At 41.5% G+C, this 25490-nt stretch overlaps 2 pseudogenes; both read right to left on the reverse strand.

Annotated features, from left to right (window-relative positions):
- Positions 1–1187: 1187 nt before the first annotated feature.
- On the reverse strand, positions 1188–2372 carry LOC116874323 (annotated as a pseudogene).
- A 422-nt stretch (positions 2373–2794) lies between these two features.
- LOC116874226 overlaps positions 2795–25490 on the reverse strand; it is a 110834-nt pseudogene continuing 88138 nt past the window's right edge.

The raw sequence follows: 25490 nt of genomic DNA on the forward strand, positions 1-25490 counted from the left end.
CCCAAGACCAAACCACTATAATATCACCTTTTTATTATTGCAATGACCATCCAAGGGCCTGCCCGCCTTCACCCTTGCCCCCTTAACCAGCTGTCCTCCACGTAAGACAGAATCAATCTCTTTGAATACAGTCAGTTCACGATACTCCTCTGCTCCGAGTTTTCAGATGGCTTCTATCTCCTCCAGAATAAAACTCAAAGTCTATATGCTATTCCTAGGCCCTGAAAGCACCATGAACTATGATGTAGGCTTTGCCCTCAAGGAGCCCATTGTTTATTAGCTTAAATTCCAACTTTACTTCACTCTGTGACCCTCTTGCAAATACGCGGTTAATCACAAGAAAGACTGGGGTGAGAATATGAATAATGGATTATACAAATCTAAGAACAAAGAAAAACAATTTGTGTGCAGCTGAAATCCTATTAGTCAGTTATGAACTGAAGCATGCTGCTTAAGGGCAACATAGTCCCTTTGAATGTATTGAGATGATTTCATTTTGGCTCCACTGACATCATAAGCCGACATCAAATCATATCAAATTTCCAACATTCATGGCAAACACTCCAAATACCTTGAATAAATGAATGCTTAGGAAACAAACTTCTTATTTCTTAGCTGGGATGATGGTGATGAGAGCTGAACCGTGTGATGTGAACTGAACATGTACTCTGTGATATCTGGTATTTGGTTTATGTAAATTTTCTTTTTTTAAAAGATTTTATTTATTTATTTAAAAGATTTTAAAAGATTTATTTATTTATTTATTAAAAGATTTATTTATTTATTAAAAGATTTTATTTATTAAAAGATGGAGATCACAAGTAGGCAGAGAGGCAGAGAGAGAGAGAGGGGGAAGCAGGCTCCCTGCTGAGCAGAGAGCCCAATGCGGGACTCGATCCCAGGACCCTGGGATCATGACCCGAGCTGAAGGCAGAGGCTTAACCCACTGAGCCACCCAGGCACCTCCGTAAATTTTCTTTTTATCCCAACTTTATTATCTCCATTTTAAAGGTGGAATTAAATGTCTTTCTCAAAGTATAAGCGGCAGAGTTCCAGACTTGAACAGTGGTCTGAGTGGCTTCAATGCCTGTGCTTTCACCACAGGTGTCTTGTGATGAGTCACTCTCCTATCTCTGTGACTTTTTTTTCCTTGACAACTGATAATCAATTTATAGCAAAAAGTAGATTCAAGCGTCTGCCATGGTGATTTCAACCTCAAATCATATCTCCACACTGACGGGTCATCTGCTTACCAATCTCATAAGGACGGTACAAATCAATGGTCCCTTGTAGAACCTCATCTGAAAAGGATCCCAAGTCTGAGAACCTTTTCTTGTAGTGACTCTCAGAGTCTTGGTGGGCCTCCAAACCGGTCCCTTCACGATGAGATTCTTCTCCTTTGTGCCTCTGAGCAGGTCAGCACGTATCTTCTCCAGAGATTTTACATTGCGGCTGGCTGCGGTAATTCGAATTTGGCAAATTGCCACCCCTGGTTCCATGGGTGTCTTCCTCATGTCTTTAAAACCTTGCTCCTTAGCCAGAGGGAAAAGTGGTGAGTCAGGAGCTGGAGTGAGGCACCCAGAGTTCTGTTATAGTTGCAAACATATCTTCCTCAAAGATGTGTCTCTTCCTCTATGACTCTTTTTTTTAAATTATTTTTATTAACATATAATGTATTCTTTGCCCCAGGGGTATAGGTCTGTGAATCCTCTGTGACTCTTTTTTTTTTTAATTTTTTTAAATGGTTTTATTTATTTATTTGAGAGAGAGAGAGCATGAGAGGAGAGAGGTCAGTGGGAGAAGCAGACTCCCTGCTGAGCAGGGAGTCTGATGTGGGACTCGATCCCAGGACTCCAGGATCATGACCTGAGCCGAAGGCAGTTGCTTAACCAACTGAACCACCCAAGCACCCCCTCTGTGACTCTTTTAACATGATTTTTAAAAATTTATTTATTTATTTGAAAGAGATAGAGGGAAAGAGAGATGGGGAAGGAGCAGAGGGAGAAGGCAAGAGAGAATCCCAAGCAGACTCCCTGTTGAGAGTGGAGCCCCATGGGGCTCCATTTCATGACCCCAAGATCACGACCTGAGGTGAAATCAAGAGCCAGATGCTTAACCCACTGAGCCACCCAGACACCCCAACACTTTTAACATTAGTGCTCCTATCATTATTACTACCTCCACAAACCTCCAAGATCACTGAAAAGTGAGAGGCAGATCCTCTGTTCTTAGTTTGTGGATGGGCATGCTAAGCTCCACAGAGGCTCAAAGTAAAGTAAGGAGACAGAAAGCACAATCTCCTGCTTTCTTCTCTCCTTACCTTCTCATGTGTCTCACACTACCTCTCCCACAGATCTCTTAGCTAAGTGCATTGGACCCACTGACACTTTAAATTCCAAAGCAGATTTTCTAGAGTCTATAATCTCACATCTTTTATAGTTTATTAATCACCTTTCTCATAAAAAAAAAAAGCTTTAAAAAGCCAATTCCCCATCTCCTGGAAGGTAGGAATGTAACACTATTTTCTGAAGATGCTCTCAAGCCCGTGGGAAGCTGAGTCCAATTTATCAGTCTTCCAATGTCAAATTTCAATCAGGTATTTCCTTGTGATATGAAAAACACCTAAACAAATTCAAAATTTCTCCTCATAAACTTGTATATTCTAATATAATCAAATTAAGAACCATATTCACTTGAAAATGAAATCCCTTAGATTTCACTATACTGTTGAGAATCCAATTTCTATTAACTACTCATGACTTACCCTATTCACACAAAAAAATACCCCCTTTTGTCAGTAGTCTCTGTGTTGAATGATCCTTCTGTGGTCAAGGGGAAGAGCCAAAGAGGAGAATCCTATTAAGGAAACAACAGTAGAACGATGGTGGGTAGACTCTGCCTTCTAAAAGACTGATCTTCAAAGCCAAGTAAATATGAAGCTCCCGCTGGCTCAGTGATCAAGATAAAAGTATAGTTATCAGAAGAAGCATAGCATCATTTCAGTTCTCCAAAGCAGGAAACAGTAATTCATACAAAGTTCTGTGATAGAGTCAACTCCATGGAATGAATCAATGAATGAATGATCATTCAGTCATTCAACAGGTATGCCTGCTGTTTTCAAGGTGCTGTTGTCAGTGCTACAAAGGGAAAATTCTTTGTGAAATGCTCCATTGTAAGTACAAGTTGTATATAAATAGCCACTTTTACTGAGCTTTGCTCCTAGGCACTTCAGTCCTTATAAAGCCATACAACCTGCTGAAGAAAAACCCTCCTGGGAAAATATTAGAATGGTAACAATCCCTCCAGTACAGACCTCAGAAAGGATTTTTAACACATGTGAGTACACAATCAAGACAACAAAAATAGGTCAACCTCTTTTAAATGAACTGCTAAGATTATAGGCTACTTAGAAGAAATATTTTGAGATAAAGACATGTCTAGTGGTTGCTCCAGCCTATGGTCCAGGACCCCCAAATAAATGTACTTTTTAAAAGTAGATTCATTCTGGGTCACCTGGGTGGCTCAGCGGGTTAAGCCTCTGCCTTCAGCTCAGGTCATGATCTCAGGGTGTGGGATTGAGTCCTCGGCAGGGAGCCTGCTTCCTCCTCTCTCTCTCTGCCTGCCTCTCTGTCTACTTCTGGTCTCTCTTTGTCAAATAAATTAAAAAAAAAAAAAAAGTAGATTCGTTGTGGTTTGGTTTACTAAAACTAATTCTGGAGGTGATGTTTCAGAGGTCAATTTTCTTAGGAGAGTATGCCCTAGAAATACAGTTGATGTTATCACGTTCCTACAGTTAATGTGCTTTTCCTCTAAGTATTTTCCATATATGACCCATGATCAAGGAATTCCTGAGGGCAACACTGGAGGTGATTTTTTGGGAGCCGTCTTATCTTCCAGAATTTGATTAGTGCTTATGATGGAAAGAACTCTTATAGAAAGTCCGGAATCTAAATCAGTGGCCTCACCAATGGAAACACTTCTGTGGAACGGCAAAAGGTTACCATGACGGCAAAAACCAAGGTCATGTGTATGCGGGGGAGCTACCAATCACATGAGCCAGAACTGGTAACTTTCTGGTAGATCCAGCCTGATCCTCCTGGTTCCTCAGTGAAGCCTGTAGGACTCTGTAGAGAACAGGCTGAACACAACTGACCCAGCCCACTTCATTTCTCAGAGAGAAACCAAGCCAGAGAAAGACAAAATGCCTCTTCCAAAATCACATAACCAATTATTGCTGAGCTAGAACTAGTTCTCTGATTCCCAAGATAGCCCCTTTCCTCATACCAGACTCCTCTTAATTTCAGAGCCTACTGCGGTCTCCCTACAGCAAAAATTTCCTATTTCAGGCAACCAGAGCAGGCCAGGTTGGGTCTGAGCCACCCAAGACCATTGGTCAGTGCCAGTCTCCCACCAGGCAATGCCAACCCCAGCATCTGGTCCTGATCCCTAGGACTTATGTTCTCTTAATTAAAGAGCTGGCATATATAAACAAACCATAACCAGAGCACCGCATGGTCAGTGAGTAGAGGTCAAACGTGGATGAGGGCTGACTCCCCAGGTGAGAAGGAGCCAGTTCCCTAATTTCCAGTCTTGTTTGTCTCTGGTGACAGGTACATAAATATTGCAATTGTTACAAAGAGCCCTTTATAACTCTTTAAACCCCAAATATCCCTCAACCCCACAGCAAGTTAAACAAAACTTAGGCTATCCCACTTCGGCTAGGTGGGACTCTGTGTGGGCCGGGGGGGTTGGAGTTATTTTCAGGTTTGAGTTAGGGCTTGCTTATTCAGGGAGACATGCTGGGGGCAGCACGGGGAGAGGCACTCTTACGGCTCTTGAAGGAACACCAGGACAATTTTGGCTCGGACTACATATAACTCTATAGGACAGAACCACTCCCTTCCTGGGATAGGTGCCATTCCCAAGAGGCCCCACCCAGACAAGATCGGAAAGGTCTGCGGCAGTAGCCAGAGTACAATCTGAGACCTGTACTCTTTTCCCTATTGCTACAGTGTGTTTGCGGTCATTTTGTTGCACTAACAAAATGTATCTCCCTCTTTGTGAAACAATCTAGAGACAGATGACTCAAACTGGAGTCTAGTGCATCTGCCCCACTTGGGAGTTTTGTTCAACAGGAGGGTTCCCAAACCCACTCCAGATCCACTGAATCAGCACCTGTGGTTTAGTAAGACCTCCAGGTGATTGGTATGCACCTTAAATTTGGGAAGGACGGGTCAAGAGACGAAGACCATGACTCTCCCCGTTGGCCATTAGCTCCATGTACAAGGTTTCAGTTAGCAAACCTCCTTGTGTTTCCCGTGCATTTAAATGGAGAAATAAAGTACCCCAGTGAAATCCAAAACTTCCTTAAAATATGCCTTCTTTTGCTACAGCAAGTTTTTCAACCCCATTTTCCATCTAATGGCCATCAGGGAAGGATTTGCTTCAGATCACCAGTAAGGATCTGAAGGAGGAATATGCATTGTGGACTGTGATAACCAGCAGTAAGTATATTTGGTATTAAGTACTTCTCCTTCACTTCTAGACATCCAGCTGGCTACCAAGTCCTTTTGATTTTACCTCCTAAAGGATTTTATTTGTTTGCTTATCTATCTCAAGCATAATTAACATACAGTGTAATATTAATTTCAGATATATGCACCCCTATGATTATTGCAGCACTACTTACAATAGTCAAGACACTGAAGCAACCAAGTTTCCATCAGTAGATGAATGGGTAAGGAAAATGTGATATACATACACAATGGAGTATTACTCAGCCATTAAAATAAATGAAATCTTGCCATTTGCAACTGTATGGGTGCTCCTAAATGATTTTTCCATCCTCCTTTCTATCCCCACTGCTCTGCTTTAGCTCAGATCCTTATCATATGTAACATGGACATTAAAATAATCTCTCAATTGCACACCTGGACCCCCCACGTAGTATTTTGCTCAACCACCGCATCCTCCAAACTGGCATCAGAAAGAACATTCTTGAGGGCAAATCTGATCATATTGTCTTCTTGTTTCAAGTCCTCTAATGATGTCTGACAAATTCAATACTTTCAAGCTTTTCATGCAAGGTTTATGGTGATAGTGCTTTTATTTACTAACCTAACCCTATTTCTCCCACTTTGCTACTTTCATACCAACTCACGTGTTCCATTCCTCTCCTTTCTCCCAAGCTGCCTCTTTGCTATGCATACTTTTTCTTTTGCTGCCAAATAAACCTCTTCTTGTTTTTTAAGATATTGTATAGACAGCCCCCAATCTGTCATGGTTCAGTGTATGACAGTTTGACTTTATCATAGTGTGAGAGGTATCTACATTCAGTAGAAACCATCCATGGAATTTTGAATTTGGATCTTTTCCCTGACTAGGACTATGTGGTACTTTCCTCTCTTGTGGTACTGGGTAGAAGCAGCCATCCCCACATCCCAGTCAGCTTCACGATCACCGGTCAACCCAAACACTGACAACTGTTCTGTACCCACACAACCACTTTCAGTATAATATTCAATAAGTTATGGGAGATTTTCAACACTTCATTATAAAATAGGCTTCACATTAAATGGTTTTGCCCAGTTGTAGGCTAATATAAGTGTTCTGAGCATATTTAAGGTAGGCTAGGCTAAGCTACTATGTTTGGTGGGTTAGGTATATTAAGTGTATTTTCAACTTATAACAGATTTACTGGGATGTAAGCCCATCAAAAGCCAAGGAAGGGGAGGCTGGGTGGCACAGTCAGTTAAGTGTCAGACTCTTGGTTTCTGCTCGGGTTGTGATCTCAGGATCATGAGATGAGGCCCCAACTTGGGCTCCCCGCTCAACAGGGAATCTGCTTAAAAGACTTTCTCTCCCTCTCCCTTTGACCCTCACAAACTCTGTGCTCTCCTTGGTTCTCAAATAAATACATCTTTTTTTTTTTTTTGGTTAAAAAAAGTGGAGGAAGATCTGGAGTTCTGTTTTAATACACTATCAGCTCTTCTTGACCCTGACTCTCAACCACTGAGTAGAGTTGATCATCCCTGGATCCCAACAGCATCTTGTGTTTGCTCAATTAGCAGCACTTTCCCTGAAATATGCTTGTCAACTTGTCTCTGTCCTTGCACCAGCTTATGACATCTTGAGGTCAGGAACAATGTCGCATTCTTCTTTTGCATCTTGAGTATCCAAGTACCATCACCAACATGTAGTGAGCATTCAGTGAATGTTTGACAAATGAAATAATTAAAGGAATATAGTCACTGTGTGAAGTAGATACCACGTTATCCCAGGGAACTGTGAAAAATACACAGCACATAAATCTAGTGGAAATATTTGCAATGGATTAATCTTTGAGATCCCCCAATGATGGATATTAAGGAATGGAATTGATGTTAATAGTGAAAATTACCTATGTTAGTTAGCTCTGCCACTACCCTAAAGGGAAATGATCTACTTCATATCATTTATTAAATACCTAATCACCTGTGGCATCTAATAATCAGAAGAATTATACCCTAAGGCACAACCAAACCTTGCCTTCTAGGGACTGTCAGTCTATGACAGTTAATATGGACACCAGCCACTCTCCTAGATGGTCAGGGAACTCTTTCTCTTGGGGCATGATGGTGTTGTCAGAAGGAAAGGAAGTCAAGAGGTGAGGCTAATTAAACACTTCTAGAAATTGGGTCTTAGCCTCTGCTACCCCATTTCCCCACATTGGGGCTCTCATGACCCTGTGCTTCAAGCTCAGTTCAACTGGTCTCCAAGATCAATTTGGGACTCAAGCACGGAAGATTTCAAGAGCTCCAACTTAGTATTCTTCATCAGAGGTCCAGCTACATTTGCATCCCGTCTTCCACTTTGTCTTCCTAGTCCCTGCTCCTAAGGCCCAGAACCCACCTTATACTCTGGTTTCTGCTGATGAAGACAATAACAATAATGCTGTTTCACTCATTAATCCAACCTTACCATGCACCAGGCACCATTCGGGGTGCTTTACGTGTATGAAGCAAATTTAGTCTTCACAACAAACCGATTTATTAAGTACTGAATTACCTACATTTTATAGATGAGGGAAACACAGACAAGTTTCCATCTATTGTTTGCCTGTTGGTTTCTCCTGATCATGTTCTGTCTAATTACTGCAGATTCCATGATGTTAACTACTTTGGGCTGCCTTACTCTTTGGATATTATGCTCTGAACTTTGCAGCTGGATCTGCATACCCTCTGTCCCCTGCCACATGTCCCCTGACACCTCCCAGTCTGGCCATCTTATTACAGATTAATTTGCTCATTCCAGCCCTGTCCTGAAGAGGACAGCAAAAGAGAGACATAAGGTCATTTATTTCCCACTCTATTTAATATGGATATATAATTAATGTTCATAGAAAGAATTAAACTCAGGGTATGTAATATGAATAAAACACCAAGTGATAACAGGCATCCATACCACATACTCTCTGAATTAGAGGAAGAGGAAAGATGAGGTGCCATTTTTAAGAATGTACAACCTTGCAGACATTCTCCTACGCATCTAGGCATCTATCTGGATCCCTTAAACTCTTTTTGTAATGAAACACAGGATGTCTATTAGCAAACTCAAGGATCTACACACCATAAGAAACAAACCATTGGTGCTCCATTACCTGGGAGAGAGAACTGTGGGAGCACCTGGTACAGTTTCAGGATTTTGTCTCTCACAAGCCTTTTCAATGAAGTGCACATTCATTGACTCTCATATTTGCATAGTTCAGATAACAACAGCTCTGTTTCACATTCAGTGCTGAGGTCAATGTCACAAGAAGCTGTTGAGCAACAATCCCCCTTTCAGGCAGTCCTTTGATCAGGTAGAAGAGAAGACTTGGAGAAGAAGGAACAGAAGCCATTCACTGCCCTAGGTTTGGAGCTCTAAAGCAGACCACATTTCCAGACACACATATGGAACAGGTTTCAGTATCCTCTGGAGAACTTTGAGAAACACAGATTAGATTTCATTCTCTTGGTCCAGATCTCTAAACCAGAACCAGCCAGCCAGATATAAATATATGTGATATACATATAAATAAATAAATGCATATATATAAAAAATATATATATATATATATATATATAGCTAAAATTTTAAAGGGAGATTTGGATACATATTACTGATTAGGAAATACTGCTAAAATTTTCATCTTGAATAACAAGAACACTAATAGTATATGCATTTTCTCCTCCAATAATATGAGGAAATGTAAATGAATTACCACTAAATTAAGCCAAAAAAATTAGGACTACAGGGAGTGTCCTTAAATATAAAAAGAATTTGGTCACATTGAAATGGGTTCTGAAAAATCCCCTGAATGCTGACAGTTCCACAAAGAGAATTCATTTGAAAAATTAGCGTATAGCAAGCCTTCATGGAAGAGAAACACATCTTAGAAATTCTTAAATAATAAGAAATTCAGAGTAGGATAAGAGTTTTTGAAAAGATTCATGGCAAGGTTCTGGATTGTAGTCCACTCTCCAGTACATTTAAATTGTAATTTAATTCACAAATATTTGAGAAGGATAATTTGAGAAGGGACATGGTCATCTATTTTCTTTCTAAAAATAAACTGATGCCTGAAATGTGTCAAAATCCACAAAAGTGAATTTTACAAAGTCACAACACTGAACAGATTAATCTTCTCTTTGCCCATCAGCTTCGGCCCCCCTGTTGATGACAGCAGTTGCTTAAGCCAGAAACATCATCTAGGACAAAGCTCCAATCATATGATGGATTGTGTGGGTCTTACACAAGCAGGACCTGCACAAGACTGCAGGAGCTTTGGGTCTTTTTTAACCAAGACAGGTCATTAAAAGAAATGAAAAGATGTCTTCTGGAGGTTTAATTAAGGAAGTTAATTCTAGGCCCCATCATAGGCCCATTAACCTTTCTCTGTTCCTAAAATACCTTATGTAATGTCAAAAAGAGGCAAAGATGGGAAAAGGAGCTGTGTAATTAAACCTACTTAACCTTAAAATGGAAATGTGTCAAGGGATAGAAGCAATTGGTATGAAGCTCCTAACCTGTATTTACGACCCCAAAACCCAGAACACATATGCCTTCTCTTGCTGTGCTTGACTCACATTCTCTTTGTTATGGGCTGCACAACTTGGCTGGTGAATTTACTTACTGTGTCCAACCCAAACCATAAGTCAGTTGTCAAAATGCCGGAAGGGCAGCACTATTCTGGTACAAAGAACAAATAGCTTGCTGGTTTCTATACGGATTTCTTGCCACACAAACAGTTCTTCTGAGGTTCTTCAAGGAGATGGTTTTTCCTGACCCAGGAATACCTTTCTTCCCCATCCCATGAGAACGTGGCCAGGCTGGGGCTGAATCTGGTTTAAGATCCCAGAGAACATGATGCATGTATTTTTTTTTCTACAATAGTACCTTGTTATGCACTTAAATTCTTCCAGAATGCCAACGTATGACTTGGTATAAAAGGGCAGAGGCATAGCAAGAATTTGGCTGCCTTCTCAACCCCAGCAGAACATTGCATGAGGAGTGTTAGTGGCGGGTTTTTGCCCTATCGGGAAACCATTGCAGGGCCAGGGAAAGGGGATTACAATGCCTGTTTGCTTGCTTGCTTGCTTTCTTTCTTGCTTTCATGTTTCAAGTTTTTAATTAAATTCTAGTTGGTTAATATATAGTGTAATATCATCGGTTTCTGTTGCACTTAATCACCTAGCTTGTTCTGAGTTCTGTTCCTGGGACATATCAGTAGGGATGGGAGCATTCAGAACCAGCCCCAAACCAATCTGAAATGTTGCAAGTTCCGAAACTTAACATAAGCAGTCAGGTCTCTATTAAATGCCAGCAGATTATGCACATTACAGATTATTCGTGATGACTTTGTTTTCTCAGGGGCCTCTCAGGGTATATGAGGGTTGACACATAATACAGGACACCTGTATTTTTATTTGCAAAATCTGGCAACCCTACCTGATATCCAACTGGTAATCATCATCCAACACCCTTAAAACAGGACATTTTAGAGAGAACTTGGGACCAGCCCTATTGACTCATTTTACATATGAGGAAACCCAGACTCCCCCAGAGATTTTTGGCAGGTGGTGGGTGGTCTGCTTGTTCTTAAGATTCCTGGCCAGTCAGAGGACTGTTTGGACCAGGATTCAGCCTGTTTTATACCCATTTTATTCCCACCACCCAAGCTGTTTCTCTAATAACAATGCAATATTATTATTGTTATTGTGTTGTTTAACTAGGCTTTCCAAAAACCTGACATTTCTTGAACATTACCCTCTTTTAGGTTCTATGCTAAATTCTATAGACAAAAAGGAGTACCATTCTCTCCCCTAAACCTGATAGCTTTTAGAATTTAAATTGGTTATGTGTTAAGGGAAATAAAAACTTGTATTTTTTTAATATGGGCAAAGAGCCACATAATAATTTTTTCAAGCCCAAATAGGAAGATGCTCTTGCAGAGATACTATTTTTTAAGTATTCGGACCACTGTAACCCTCCATCAATTAATCATCAATGCTGGTATTCCAGGCAAAGGTCGTAAATACAGTAGAATCTCAGCCAAACTTTAGATCACTCTGTTCTGCAAAATCCACTGGGAGAGATTATTTCAGTCCATTTGGAACCTGCTTCATACCTTTAGTCACTATCCTTCCAGGACCTTCTTTATACACTTTTTTGCTAGGAGATATGGTATGAAAATCCATTATGTCTAGAAGTCTCTCATTCACTTAGGAAGACATGAATGGAAGAAATAGCGTTGGCTATGTTCAAGATAAATCTGTCCCTCTCTGGCTGTCCCGCGCTACTGTGACTATTATCTATGTGAGTGCCCTTCTTATTTGTGATATGATTTCCTCAGGTCTTTCTCTCAGAAATAACTGATTTTGCACCTCATTGTAAAATATAGTCTTGGACTTTGAAAAAACATAGGCATCCCACACTAATATAAATGAGTTTAATCTAGGACTTACACAATAGCAATATTAATCTGGGGGCACCTGGGTGGCTCAGTCGGTTAAGTGTCTCCTTTAGCTTGGGTCATGATCCTGGGGTTCTGGGATCAAGTCCCACATTGGACTCCCTGCTCAGCAGGGAGATTTCTTCTCCCTCTCCCTCAGCTGTTTGTATTCTCTCTCTCATAAAAGTAAATAAAATCTTTTAGAAAAATACTAATATTAATTTAGTTGGAAATCCAGCTTTTATTCACATCTTTAAAGAGTTACTATTCTTAAATGATCAGTGTTATCGACCGAATTGTGCCCTCCCCAAATTCATATGTTGAAGCCCTAACCCCGGATTTGACTATATTTGGAGATAGGGCCTTTAAAAAGGTATGGGCAGGGTCACCCAAGGGCTCAGTTGGTTAAGCGTTTGACTCTTGATTTCAGCTCTGGTCATGATCTCAGGGTTTTGGGATTAAGCCCCGTGTCAGGCTCCACATTGGGCATGGAGTCTGCTTAGGATTCTCTCTCTGCCTCTGCCCCTCCCCCAACAAACGTGCACACACACTCTCTCTCAAAAAATAATAAATTAACTAACTAAATAAATAAGTAAATAAGACTAAAAAGGTACAGGTAAATTGAGTCATAACATAAATGAAGCCCCAATTCACTACGACCTGTTTCCATAGAGGAAGGGGAAGAGACACCAGGGGTGCTCAGGTGTGGAGAAAAGGCCATGTGAGGATGCAGCAAGGGAGTGGTTCTCTGCAAACCAAAGAGAAAGGCTCAGAGGAAGCCATCCCTGCCAGCACCTTGATCTTGGACTTCTAGCCTCGAGAACTGTGAGGAGATTAATTTCTGTTGTGTAAGCCACCAGTGTGCAGTATTTTGTAATGGCAGCCTGAGCCGATGAACACCGTCAGAATGATGCATGTGAGCATTAACCAAATTATTGCTGGAATGTAAGAGAAGTGAAAGCAAGAATTCTATCTCATTCATGGCAAAATTCACACCTCATATAGCGCCTTGCACACAACTGGTCCCAAATAAACAGCTGACAAAATAAAAGAACGAACGCATGGACGGATTTAGACCCATGCCCCAGCAAAGCAGCACCAGCCATGCAACGTAACCACAGGGTGAGAGAGGAAAAGCAGAGGCTTCAGAGCCCGACAGACTGCTTTCACTCTTCTCTACCTGCTAACTTGGGAAGTTCCATAACCTTCTTAACCTTAGTTCCTTGTCTGTCAGTTGACAAGAGTAATGTTTTTATCATGTAGTTGTGGAGATTGAGATAATATGCCTGGTGTTTATGACAGGTGCTATGAGGATGATATTAATGATGGTTGACCTTCCATGTTTTCATTCGTTTATCCATTCAACAACTTTTATTGAGCAAGACCCTTCTAGGCACCCAGCATTGTTCCTGGCACTGAGAATAAAATGGGTAATGACACAGTATCTTAGCTCACATGTGCCTTGCATTCTAGAGACCAGAGTCAAAGACAATGGGAAATAATCAAATGATTTCAGAGAGTGGTAAATGCCACGAAGAAAATAAAGCAGAATAATGTGGTGATGACTGTCTATGGCAAGCTCTCTGGGAAGGAGACATCTGAGGCTAAGTTCTGAGTGATAAGAAATCAGCCTGGAGAGTGTCTGGGGGAAGAGCATTCCAGAGTGAAGGGTTGCTACAAAAGGCCTATGGAGGGATGGCTTTAGCATTTTCAGGGAACAAAAGAAGACCAGTGTGGCTGTAGGATAGTGAGCAATGTGGAGAGAAGTACCAGATCAGTCAGAGAAATTAGCTGCAGCCAAATCATATAAGGACTTATAGGCCAGGGTGAGGTGTTTGAATTTTTTTGTAAATGTAATGGAAAATCCCTGTAGAGTTTCAAGCAGGGGTAAGAAAGTGAGTTGATTTATGGTGAAAACATTATTCTGCTGCTGTCCCAGTGACAGGTGGTTGAGTGGGTGGAGGGGGTGACTCAGGGGTCATGTTCAGTGGTCTGGAAAAGAGGGCATTGGCTTGGACTACGGTGGTGATGCAGCCAGATAATGGATGAATGGGAGATATTATTTAAGTCCATTTAGGACCTGCTTCACACCTTCAGTCACTATCCTTCCAGAACCTTCTTTATATACTTTTTTGCTAGGAGATATGGTATGAAAATCCATTATGTCTAGAAGTCTCTCATTCACTTAGCAAGACAGAAATGGAAGAAATAACCTTGGCTATGTTCAAGATAAATCTGTCCCTCTCTGGTTATCCCATGTTGCTGTGACCATTACCTGTGCAAGTGCCCTTCTTATTTGTGATATGATTTCCTCAGGTCTTTCTCTCAGAAATAACTGATTTTGCACCTCATTGTAAAGTATATTCTTGGACTTTGAAACAGCATAGGCATCCCATACTAATGAAGGAAGATGGGCTAGAAACCTCCAATGGGCTGGATGTGGACAGAATGAGGGGCTCAAGGATGACCCCTAGGATTCAACTTCAAGAGCCAAATGAGATGGTGCTATTTACTGCAATCAGTTGGGGGTGGGAAGAGGCGGGAGAGTCAATGGAGATGACATTGACCCTGACTTTGTCTCCATTTATCAATATAGTTGATGCAGCTTTCATGGCCGAGCCAGTAGCAGCCTGTCTCTTAAGAAAAATCACTGGAGCTTAGTTGCCAATATTGCAGATTCATTAGCAATTCATTGATCTTTGCTAAGCTTCACACTTTAAGTAGTTGTGTGAAAAATGATCTGGGAGAAGCTCAGGTTTGTTATTATACTCCTCTTCCAGGCCTTGGTTTTCTTCCCTGTGGAATGAAACTTTGTGTGTGTGTGTGTGTGTGTGTGTGTGTGTGTGTGTTTATTTTGGGGTATTTCCCAACTAAACCACATTACCTCTCCTCACTCTGCAGAAACAAAACCGGAGCAGGGGGATCCCCTAGGAGCCACAAGGATGGAAGAGCAGATAATGGTCAACACTTGGACCCTGTGCTCCTTGTATAGACTTCAGAGTTCTTGTGCCGCCTGGCTCCTTCCTCACTGCTTCTCCTTTCTCTCTCAGGCATCAGGGTTCACTGCATCATCTCCTTCACAAAGGGCTCACATGGCTGCCAGTGGCTGGCTTTAATTAGAGTGTGGTACTGAGCATCATTACAATGTCGGTGGTGGTAAATTTCAACGTACTCAGATACCATGAGCTGAAGTCACAGCTCATGACAGCTACAGGGAAGTGAGCGTTGAACTTAACTGGGAGATGATTAAAACAGGCAGGAGCAGAGATTGTTCATATTGGCCTCTCCTGCACTCTGACCCAACCACCCCTTTTTGGGGTCATGTCTTTCTTCCTTTGTCTTATTCATTCTCTCTCCAGTAAAGGTTACTCTGAAGTGGGCATCTAACAAGGATGACAATGCTATGAGCAAGAAAAGAAAGCAACTAGAAGTACAAAATGTTTGTCCTGAGAAGCATGCCTCTTATGGTTTTAAAATCATTCTGAAATAAAACCAGAGTGAATTACCCAGGTAACAAGTATGCCCTCCTAGTTCAAAGACTTCATTAGTCTTTATATTGTGTCCACATGAGGGCAAGTAGAGTTTTCTTCCCATTATACTAAAGAGAGAGAAGAGAGACACAAGTAGTAGCTAACTGAAAATCACTGACAAATAGTTTTGGAATTTACTTAGTGAAAATGCATCAGCCATAGGCAGTCACCAGGCACATTCTTTGTCGCTTTTTCAGAAAGCCATGCGTCCCCCTGCCCATTAACCACCCTTGTCACCTAAGCTTCAGTAAAGTGCAAAGAGCTTTGATTGGCAAACAGGAACACTTGCCTCTATGTGGCTTGTATAAATCAGTTAGCCTTGTTAGAAATCAAGGTAAGGGGGCGCCTGGGTGGCTCAGTGGGTTGAGCCTCTGCGTTCAGCTCGGGTCATGATCTCAGGGTCCTAGGATTGAGCTCCACATCAGGGTCTCTGCTCAGCGGGGAGCCTGCTTCCTCCCCTCTCTGCCTGCTGCTCTGCCTGCTTGTAGTCTCTCTCTCTCTCTCTCTGTTAAATAAATAGGTTAAATCTTTAAAAAAAAAAAAAAGAAATCAAGGTAAGGCAGGATTCTTGGAGAGGCTATTGTGAGTTATTGATACAAAAAGGCAAGTAGATGACTTAACATCAGGCCCCAAATAGGGAAATTTGGAAAACTGCCCTGATACACACGGATGATCCCAGTTCCAAACTGAAATTGTTTTAGACAAAAGTAAGCTCTAAGAAGAAAATCCACCAGGTGTGGTGACAGAGAAATAAGTAAGGGGAGGGGGTGACCAGGAGAGGTTAAATATAAAACGATGTGTGGAAAATGAGGAGGAACCAGGCTAAGAGCCAGAAAGGGAAAGAAAACAACAGGTGCAAAGCTCCTGGTGTAGGAAAGAGCTTGGTGTGTTCTACAAAGTGTCAGAAAGCCAGGGAAGGCTGAACAATGGTGACAATGGAGACAGGAGCCTGGAATGAGATTGGGGACTTTAGGCCATGGGCAGGAGCCATATCCCACATGGTAATTAAGGCAGAGAAAAGAATTTAAATGTCTTCTAAGTAGAATTGGAGATCATTAACAGACTTAAGCATAGGAAAGACACAAGTTGGTTTTGCTTTGCTTTGTTTTGTTTTGCTATTTACAGATCTCTCTAGATACTATCTAGGGTTGTCAGGGATGGGTGGCATACCATTTAGTTTGTCAGGGATGGGTGCAAGGGCAGAGTGGGAGCAAGGTGATCTACTAGGGAGCCACTGCAGGTACCTGGCCAGGAGACAATGAGGACTGGGGCTAAGATGATGGCAAGAGGAGATGAAGAGGAAAAAACAGCTTGAAGTGTCTTCCACAACTGTGATGTATAATTAAGAGGACTTGCTCGTAGACTAGATGTGGGCAATGATGGAAGGACAGAAATTAAGGGTTACTACAAAGTTCCTGGTCTGAGCCCAGGGTGGCTGGTGAGGCCCTTTTTCTTTAGAGGTAGGACTGGGAGGGATGAAGTGTGGGTGCAGCAAAAACAAGTTTGAGAGCAGGAGGAAAATCAAGAGTTCCATTTTGGATGTCTTAACACAGTGATTCCTGTGAGGTACCTAATTACAGTATCAACTGTAGTTAGTTATATAGTAAAATATATGAATCCCCAGCTCAGATGAGAGAGTAGGGATGAAGATACAGATCTGGAAGTATCAACATGATGGTGATATGGAAAGTCATCGGAATGGATGAGCTCACCTCGGGAGAGAGTAGTCACAGAGACAAGAAGATGACCCAAAGCTCAAAGAGGGGAAGAGACTCTAACCTTCATGATAGGAAGGTTGTCTCTCAGAAATGAGAGATAACTGGAGAGAATATGTTTCCCACTCCAGTGTCCAGTACCTCCCTAGAAAACCACAATTAATCCTGAAGATTAAGAGAGAGAATGCACAGAAGAGCGGTTAGTGAACTACAACTTATTATTACATATGCACTATAATTATTAGCTTACGGCCTCGTCCTGGATTTATTTCTGTCTTTACTATCTTCTTACTATAAAGTAAATTCCTAAGGTCAAAGATGCCATTTGTCCACTGGTGGTTCTAGAACAAGCCAATGTTGGCTGACAGACTGACAGTTATTCTTACTATATTCAGGAGATTAACTGGCCAAAAGCCTGTTTCATGTTGGCTTCTGATAAACCTTCCTTCCATCCTGGCTACTTCCTGTAATTTCACATTTGCAGGGCAAACATCAGAACGCTTTAATCCTGATGAAAGTATGTGGCAGAAGCTCCTTTTCTCAAATCGATATGAAGAGAAGAGATCCTCATCTGTTCAGGAGGAGTTTTTTTTCCCCTTAGCTTTGCCAAGAAAATTCAAAATCACACACAGGAATAAAAGAACTCACTTGAACTAAAAGGAAACAAGCATTTCACAAGAAGTCTTGTAGGAGCTCTGGACTTCAGCATTCTTCGGTACGGGGAACATCAATATGGCAGGCTATCACTGAGAGCAGAGCAAATATTCCTGGAGAATTTTGTGAGGACAAAAAAAAAAAAAAAAAGAATTTTCTTACTTTTTCTTCAGTCCAGTTATTCTCGTCTATTTTTCAAAGATTTTTTCTTTGCTTCTGTCTCTTTCTCTAAGATGGATTTATTTGAGAGAGAGAGAAAGAGAGCACAAGAGGAAGGGGCAGAGAGAGAGAGAGAATCTCAACCACACTCCACGGTGAGCCCTGAGCCTGACTAGGGACTCAATCTCAAGACCCTGAGATCACCACCTAAGTGGAAACCAAGCGCTGGAGGCTTAACTGACTGAGCCACCCAGACACCCCTGCTTCTGTCTTTTTAAGGCCAAATACAAGCTCAAATAGCAAAAAAGTGAGATACTCTCACTTTTATTAGGAATTCACCCTCTTCTCTCATAGAACTTCTAAACTTCTTCTCCAGGTACATGATTTTCAGGGAATCTGAGGTAAGAAAAGATCAATCTTTTACTGCCAAAGAGGAATAGGTCTAGAGGTAAAGCCATCTCACCAGCAAACAATAGAATGTACTTCTAAAACATGTTTTGGGAAAATGCACGCCGCCCTCCCCTCCTTCAGGACAAACTCCACGACAATAGATAACATCTGAAAGGTCTAGACTGAGAACTGTAAGTGATAACAAACTTAACATACATGGAAGTTGTCTAGATTTTGTAATCAAAGAGAATCCTGATTTGTTCGCTGTGGACGTTGGACAAATTATTTCTTTGTGCCTATTTTTTTTCATCCTAGAGATGGACAGATACCACTTACCTTGCATGTTTGTTGTGAGGTTTAGATATAAAGCACAAAGAGCTGGTATAAAGCACGGTGGAAGAAGATAAGGGATGGGGATAGAAAGACAAAACACAAGTGCCTGCTTCCTACACTGTGGTGGCTAGAAGGACTCCTAGAAAATAGGGAGATATAGTAACAACAACACAGAATGCTTTTGAGTACTTACTGTATGTTAGAACTGAGATAGTACTTTCATGAAAATTAAGACATTTTCAGAGTGACTCAGTAGGAGGTGACGGAGCTGGGACTCACACCCAGGCATGTGGAGCCCAGAGTTCCTAGTCTTCCCACTACAGTGTACTGCCTGCCTTCTAGGTATAGGGAAGACAAATACACGAAAATTGGGATATTTGAGCTCTAGTTTTCATTTCCCACAAATTAAGTCATTTGGCCCTGGGAAAGTCACCCAATATCTGTGACCCTCAGTCTTCCCAACTATAAAATGGGGGTTCTGGATATTACTGGATTACCAAGGTCATGCCTCTTTTACAATCCTGTGGTCCTGTGATTTTTTTGCAGTTTTATTTAGATATGATTCACCTATAACACTGCATTAGTTTAAGGTTTACAACTAGTGATTCAATATGTAGATAATGTGAAATGATCACAACAAATTTAGTTAACGTCCATTGCCACAAATAATTTCCATTGTGTGTGTGTGTGTGATGAGAACTTTCAAGATCTATTATCTAAGCAACTTTCAAATATATAATACATCATTATTAACTATAGTCCCCATGCTAGGACTTATTTAACTTATAGCTTGAAGTTTGTACCTTTTAATTGTGCTCAGATGATTTTTACTTATTTTAATCAACTGAGGTCATTCAGCTTTTTCAAAACTGGAGAATTACTTGGCTGACAGAATATTCACCATGAAAATCTGTAAGATAAATCCGGTCTCAAGCCCGCTAAAAACAAAACAAAACAAAAACCCAACTGGTTCTATCCTGAACCCGGAGAAATGAAAGGAAATACCACATAACAACAGGATATTCTATGGTGCTTCCTTATCTCCTAGTCTTGACAGAATTTCCTTCCACAGTCAGACATGAAATGTCTTCCACGATGAACAGCAAGGAAAAGGGTCGGATCCGAAGAGTGAGGGCAGATCTAGAAAGCAGCCAAAGCTACAATCACAGCCCCGTCATGACCACACCCTTCAATCACACCTGTGCGAAAGCTGGGCCAATCTTCCCCTAGAAAACCCAGCAGTCCTGGGGCAAAACTGGGGTTGGGAGCCAAATGTCTAACATGTTGATCCTTTCCTTTGACTTTTCTGCTGAATAGCATCAAGCAGGCATCAAAGCTCAGATTTTCTTGACCCAACACGATCTGGCCTCCGACTTTCGGGGATAGAAAGATGGTGCCCTCCACCCCTCGCTTAAGCACAATGATTAAGTCCCATCAGAGATGGCTGACAGAAAAAAACCCTGTCGTGGCTCCGATCTCAATTGTCGAAGCATCAGAATTATATGGTGCTTTTATTATCTTGTGGAATGCATGTCCCTGGGGTACTCCTTTGAGTTCAACTAAAATGACAGTTTAATTCTCAGTAAATGAGTGCTAATTAAAATGCTGGGGGAAAGACTGTCATAATTGAATAATGAGAATAATGCAGCGTACATTTGTTTAAAGGTTCCTGGAAGCTGAATTTAGGGATCAAAAAAATGGTCTCTAGGAGCTCACAGGCAAAACCAACTCCCTGAAAAGTATTCATCGCTCTGTGTGTGTATTCGCTAAACCAAGTTTTTATCTTGGGTGGGAAATGTTTGAAAGCTGCTGTGAGCATGTAAGTCCTCCTTCCACATCTGTCTCTTGCAATGTTCCTCACCGTAGATTTTGTGACACGTAGGCTAGAGTGGAACCGGTAGGGATGGAAATCTGTGTTCGATCCACTCGTACATAGGTAGCTGTGATCACCTCTTTCTCTTTTTTTTTTTTTTTAATATGCTTTGAGTCTTTCTTTCTTTCTTTCTTTCTTTCTTTATTTATTTATTTATTTTAGATTTTGTTTATTTATTTGACAGAGAGAGATCACACGTAGGCAGAGAGGCAGGCAGAGAGGAGGGGAAGCAGGCTCCCTGCTGAGCAGAGAGCCTGATGCGGGGCTCGATCCCAGGACCCTGGGATCATGACCTGAGCCGAAGGCAGAGGTTTAACCCACTGAGCCACCCAGGCATCCCATGTGATCACCTCTCTTGACTGAGATCTCTGGAATTGGAATACTCTTTGACACATGAACCCTTTTACAAAACTGCAGAATTAAGAAAATGCCAAGAGGAGAAGTGTTTGGAAGGAAGCAGTATGGTTTCGTGGAAAGGGCATTAGATTCTAACCTTAGCCTTGCCGATAATTCTGAGAGTTTGTTGCAAATAATGTAATGTGGACCATGATCATTTAGTTGAACCTGTTTGGAGCATAAAATGAAATAATACACGATGAGTAACTTTAAAAGAAAAAAATTACAGAAATGAAATAAAACTTTAGCCTTTGGTTGACTCTGGCATAAATAATGTGAGCCTTTTATTTATTTTCCTAATTCAGATGACCCTAGTATATGGATACATTTTAACAGGTTAGACCCACTGGGCCAAGCTCATTACAGTAGCATGTGACCAGGGAAATCTGAATTATCCTAAAATACAAAATTTATCCTTCATCCCACACAATGTCCAATTTATATGCCCACCCCGACCCCCAGCTGCTGAGATAATTGGATTGACTTTCATGCTTCTGGGTTTCTCCATTTCCTTTAGCCCTTCCACTCTAGTAATAGTTCATTTCAAAGGCTTTGGGACTGTATTGAGTCCAACCTATTCAGTGAGTTTCTGTCCTGTCCTTAAAGATCTATGGGAAAAATAAATTCTATAACCTCCTTCTATGCCTAACAACTTTTACAGTGAGTAAATTCTGTACATCTGAATTCCTTGATTGTGAAAAAATGTCCCCAGGGCCACCCATTGGGAGGCCTCCCATACACTTACTAATCCAACACAGCTTAGAGGTCTTGACAGCTCCAGCAGTGCTGCTTAGACACCCCCCTTATGAATATGCAAAGACAATCTTTCACTTACAAAAGAAACTGATATAGCCATTATGGCCTGTGGTTAATCAAACCTCCATTCACTTCCCTCTGCTTTGAGAACCGTCATCAAGAAAACGTGTTGCTAAGCAAACTTAGCAGTAAGGACCTGGTTCCCGTAAAAACGATTGCCTAGAGGCCAGCTTGTTTAGAAGTAAGGATGCTGGTGGGTTTTTTTTTTTTTTTTCAGCCTCTAATTTGATTTCCTATAAAATCTAAGCTCATCATTCAGTTAAAGGAAGATTTGGAAGTTGCTCACACATTCCTCATTTTAACAAGTTAGAGTTTACACACACACAAATACACATGCACACACACACACTCACTCACACCAGGTCCTTCCACTTGTTTCTGTAACCGCTTCTTGGAAAACATCCAAGCTTAGGCCAAGGAAATGCATAATAGAGAAGCTGCTGACTTTCCAAGCATCTGGTGAATTCACAACTTTCATTGAGCCTTACATAATGTATCATCAATATTCATTCTTTCATAGACATCTATCTTAGTCATTGCCACCTCCCCCAGGAAACACGGTCAAGAGAAAACATAAAGGACACTCTATCACAAATTCTTAATGAATTGTACCTAGGAACAGAAATTCACTTTCTAGCTTTGCAACTCATTTTCAGCATAATCTTAAGAGATCACTTAAAACTAGTTGTGCTATGGATTCCATGGCCCCAGAATGGTGAATAACACTTTTTAGGACACCAAGATGAGTCCTTAAGCCTACCCACACGATAGCATAACATCCTCTCAAACTACCTAGATTATTAGAATCCATCTAGGTTAGTCAAAAGCTCTGTTTTATAGGATCTAGGTACTAATTTCCTCTAGCAGGTGGTGGGCCAGTGGTACATGTGAGGTTCTGATTAATCAGTTTTTATTAAAGAAATGAGTAAGAAAATGGCTAATGTAGTATTTACCATTATTCAATGGTGGCCATAGGTCAGTGTTTCTCGGAATGTAATTCTGACTCATCCGAGAACTTGTCAAAAATGAAGATTCCCTAGCCCTGCTTGGGGCTTACTGAATCCCAGCCTCTCTTGGTGGGGTCCAGGAATGTGCAATTTTAATAATGGTTTAACATGGTTTTCAGGCACATGTGGGTTATAGAGAACCTCTGCTTGTTTTTGTTTTTGTTTTTGTTTTCTCAAAAGCATCGTTTCTGGCTTTGCTGGAACTCTTCAGTCAACCTGAAGCAAGATGGTTCTAATCTCTGAGGAGCTCTCATTCCAAAGGCTTCATGTTCATACTGGATTTGAAGACCTATATTTTTGATATTCTAAAAACCTGTCAGTAATGCCAATGCCTAGATGACTATTTGGTGTTCAATCCATCTCTGATGTCAGATGCATGAAATCATTCTCTTTTATCTGTTTTGCCATCTGATTGACATGGGTTGATTAGTTAAGGTTTTACAATAAAGAGAAGCTAATGGATCTTTGAGTCAAGCAGGGGGTGTGTGTGTGTGTGTGTGTGTGTAGTATGTGTGTGTGTGTGTGTGTTCTTATGTGTGTACATTTAAATACTTTGCTCTTCTTTTGTTTTGACTTTATTCAATTAACTCATCAGCTTGCAACTAGTCAAGTATGACTTCCTAATAGCGTGGGTCATGCTTACTCCTTCAATCAACTCTTGGCATGTAACACTCCTATCTTCTTCTCTGAACATTTGTATAAGACCTCTACCTGTTTTGTCAGCATCTTACAGAAAGGGTTCTTTGGGGGGCACTTGTGGATTTCTATATTCAGTCATGAATAAAACATGTAAAAGCACACTCTAACAAATACTTAGGTATACATTCCTCAAAGTTATGCTCCTTAGGGGTGCAGTGGCATAGCTTTATGAAGGACCCCCTCTAATAATAGTTGGTGGGAGTCAGGATCTCATCTAAGCCTTCAGAGAAGTTTTTCATCCAGTCTTCTCTCATGGAATTGACACATTTGGCACTTCTGTCAACACTGTACTTACAGCTTCTGTGACATGACTGAAAATCCTCGAGGGTAGTAAATGACTTTTTTTTCTTTAATTCCACCCTATCTCTCCCAAAAGCATCAGGAAAAATCCAAGAGGAGATGCTTAAGTGTATGCAGGTGGCAATGCAGTCATGTGAATCAGTAATTAAATATAATTCAGCTTCTCAGACCTCAAAGACCAGAGAGTTAAAATCAAACATGGGGAGGGGAGTATACATACTGAGACCCTCTGGCTAATCTGCTAGAGCCTCAGCTCCTCCCGGACCACCTCAGGGCCTCTGGATAGCTCACTACTCTCCTTTAAAGGCTGCCGGTCCCCTCCAATGGTGCTGATCAGTCTCTCCCCTGTTGGATGGCCTACATTCAGGCTACCCTGGGATCTGTTGATTTCATTGCTGATCACCACTGTTGTTGATCTGCTCTCTCCCATAAGGTCCGTGATTCTACAGTTACTTTGGTCCTTGTATGGTCTGGCCCACTTCAAACTCTGTACAGTGCAAGATTGGGGTGGAAAGGAAAGAAAAAAAGTAGAAGAAGGGTTCTTCCTCCTCCCCCACCCTCAGCACGAGAATGGCTTCTGTAAGTCTGAAGAAGATGTCTTAGAAAGCCAGGTCTCTCACTGTGCCTCTGATGTGAAAATTACTTCTTGTGGCTGATTTGTCACTTTCATGAAACTACATTTCTCCAAGAACAAAAAAGTTAAAATTTGTACAAATTGGCCAACTGGCCCCTGGTTCTCTCTAACTGGGGTTCAGACAGCAATGTGAATTTGACCACACCCAAGACCAGGGCTCTCTGCTCCTCCTCCACTGGGGGCCCTGGGGGCAAGAAAAGGGCAGTGAGTACCCCCTCCTAGACATCCCAGTTGCAAGGCGAGCTATTGACCTGACAGCTCTAGCCTGTCCACTCCCTGCTTCTCCTTTTATGAGACCCTGAGGAAGAAGGCATCTAGCAGCCTGCCCAGCGAGGCCCAAGTGTCCCAGAGCAGTTCCCTTCCACACCCTTTTACAACATACAACTTAGCCAGATCTGCCAAAGATGAAAGCATGCCCCCTCCAGCTACCCAGCAAAATTGCCAATTAAATCAGAGAGACAAAATTGGATCGAGTCGATGTCTCTGATTCAGCTGGCCCTAGGGAAATAGTGATTGCCAGCAGGTGGTTCAGAGCGACTCTTTGTAATATTCATTTCATGTTGCTTAAAGATGTGAAAAAGACCAAGTCTACCAGCTTCTGGTGTTGGACAAACCAGGCTGCTGTTGGATAATATTTGAACAGACAGCTGTGTCTGAGTGTGCCAGGGAAAATCTTCCCAGGCAATCAAGTAAGGTCAGCACAAATTCCCCAGACTAGCTAAGAACTGGATTGTGCCTAATCCCATGAAAACTGAGTGGTGAGTTATGGGCACTGTTGGTTCTTTCATACACATACTGGTTCATTCACTCATCATACATTCACTAGTTGCTCAGCAATTATTTACAGAGCTCTAATCTGTGCCTGTTTCTGTCTTAAGTGCTGGGTACACACTGTCCCGGGCACCAAAAAGCCTGAAGGCTAGTAGCTGATTTTGACAATGCATTTAGTTTCTCAAGCACTGGTTGGAACCTTTCCTGAAAAACCTACAGGACACAGTTCTTATTAATACAAC

This window comes from Lontra canadensis, unplaced genomic scaffold (genome assembly GCF_010015895.1).
Source record: "Lontra canadensis isolate GAN:19392208 unplaced genomic scaffold, GSC_riverotter_1.0 scaffold36, whole genome shotgun sequence".
Taxonomy (NCBI): domain Eukaryota; kingdom Metazoa; phylum Chordata; class Mammalia; order Carnivora; family Mustelidae; genus Lontra; species Lontra canadensis.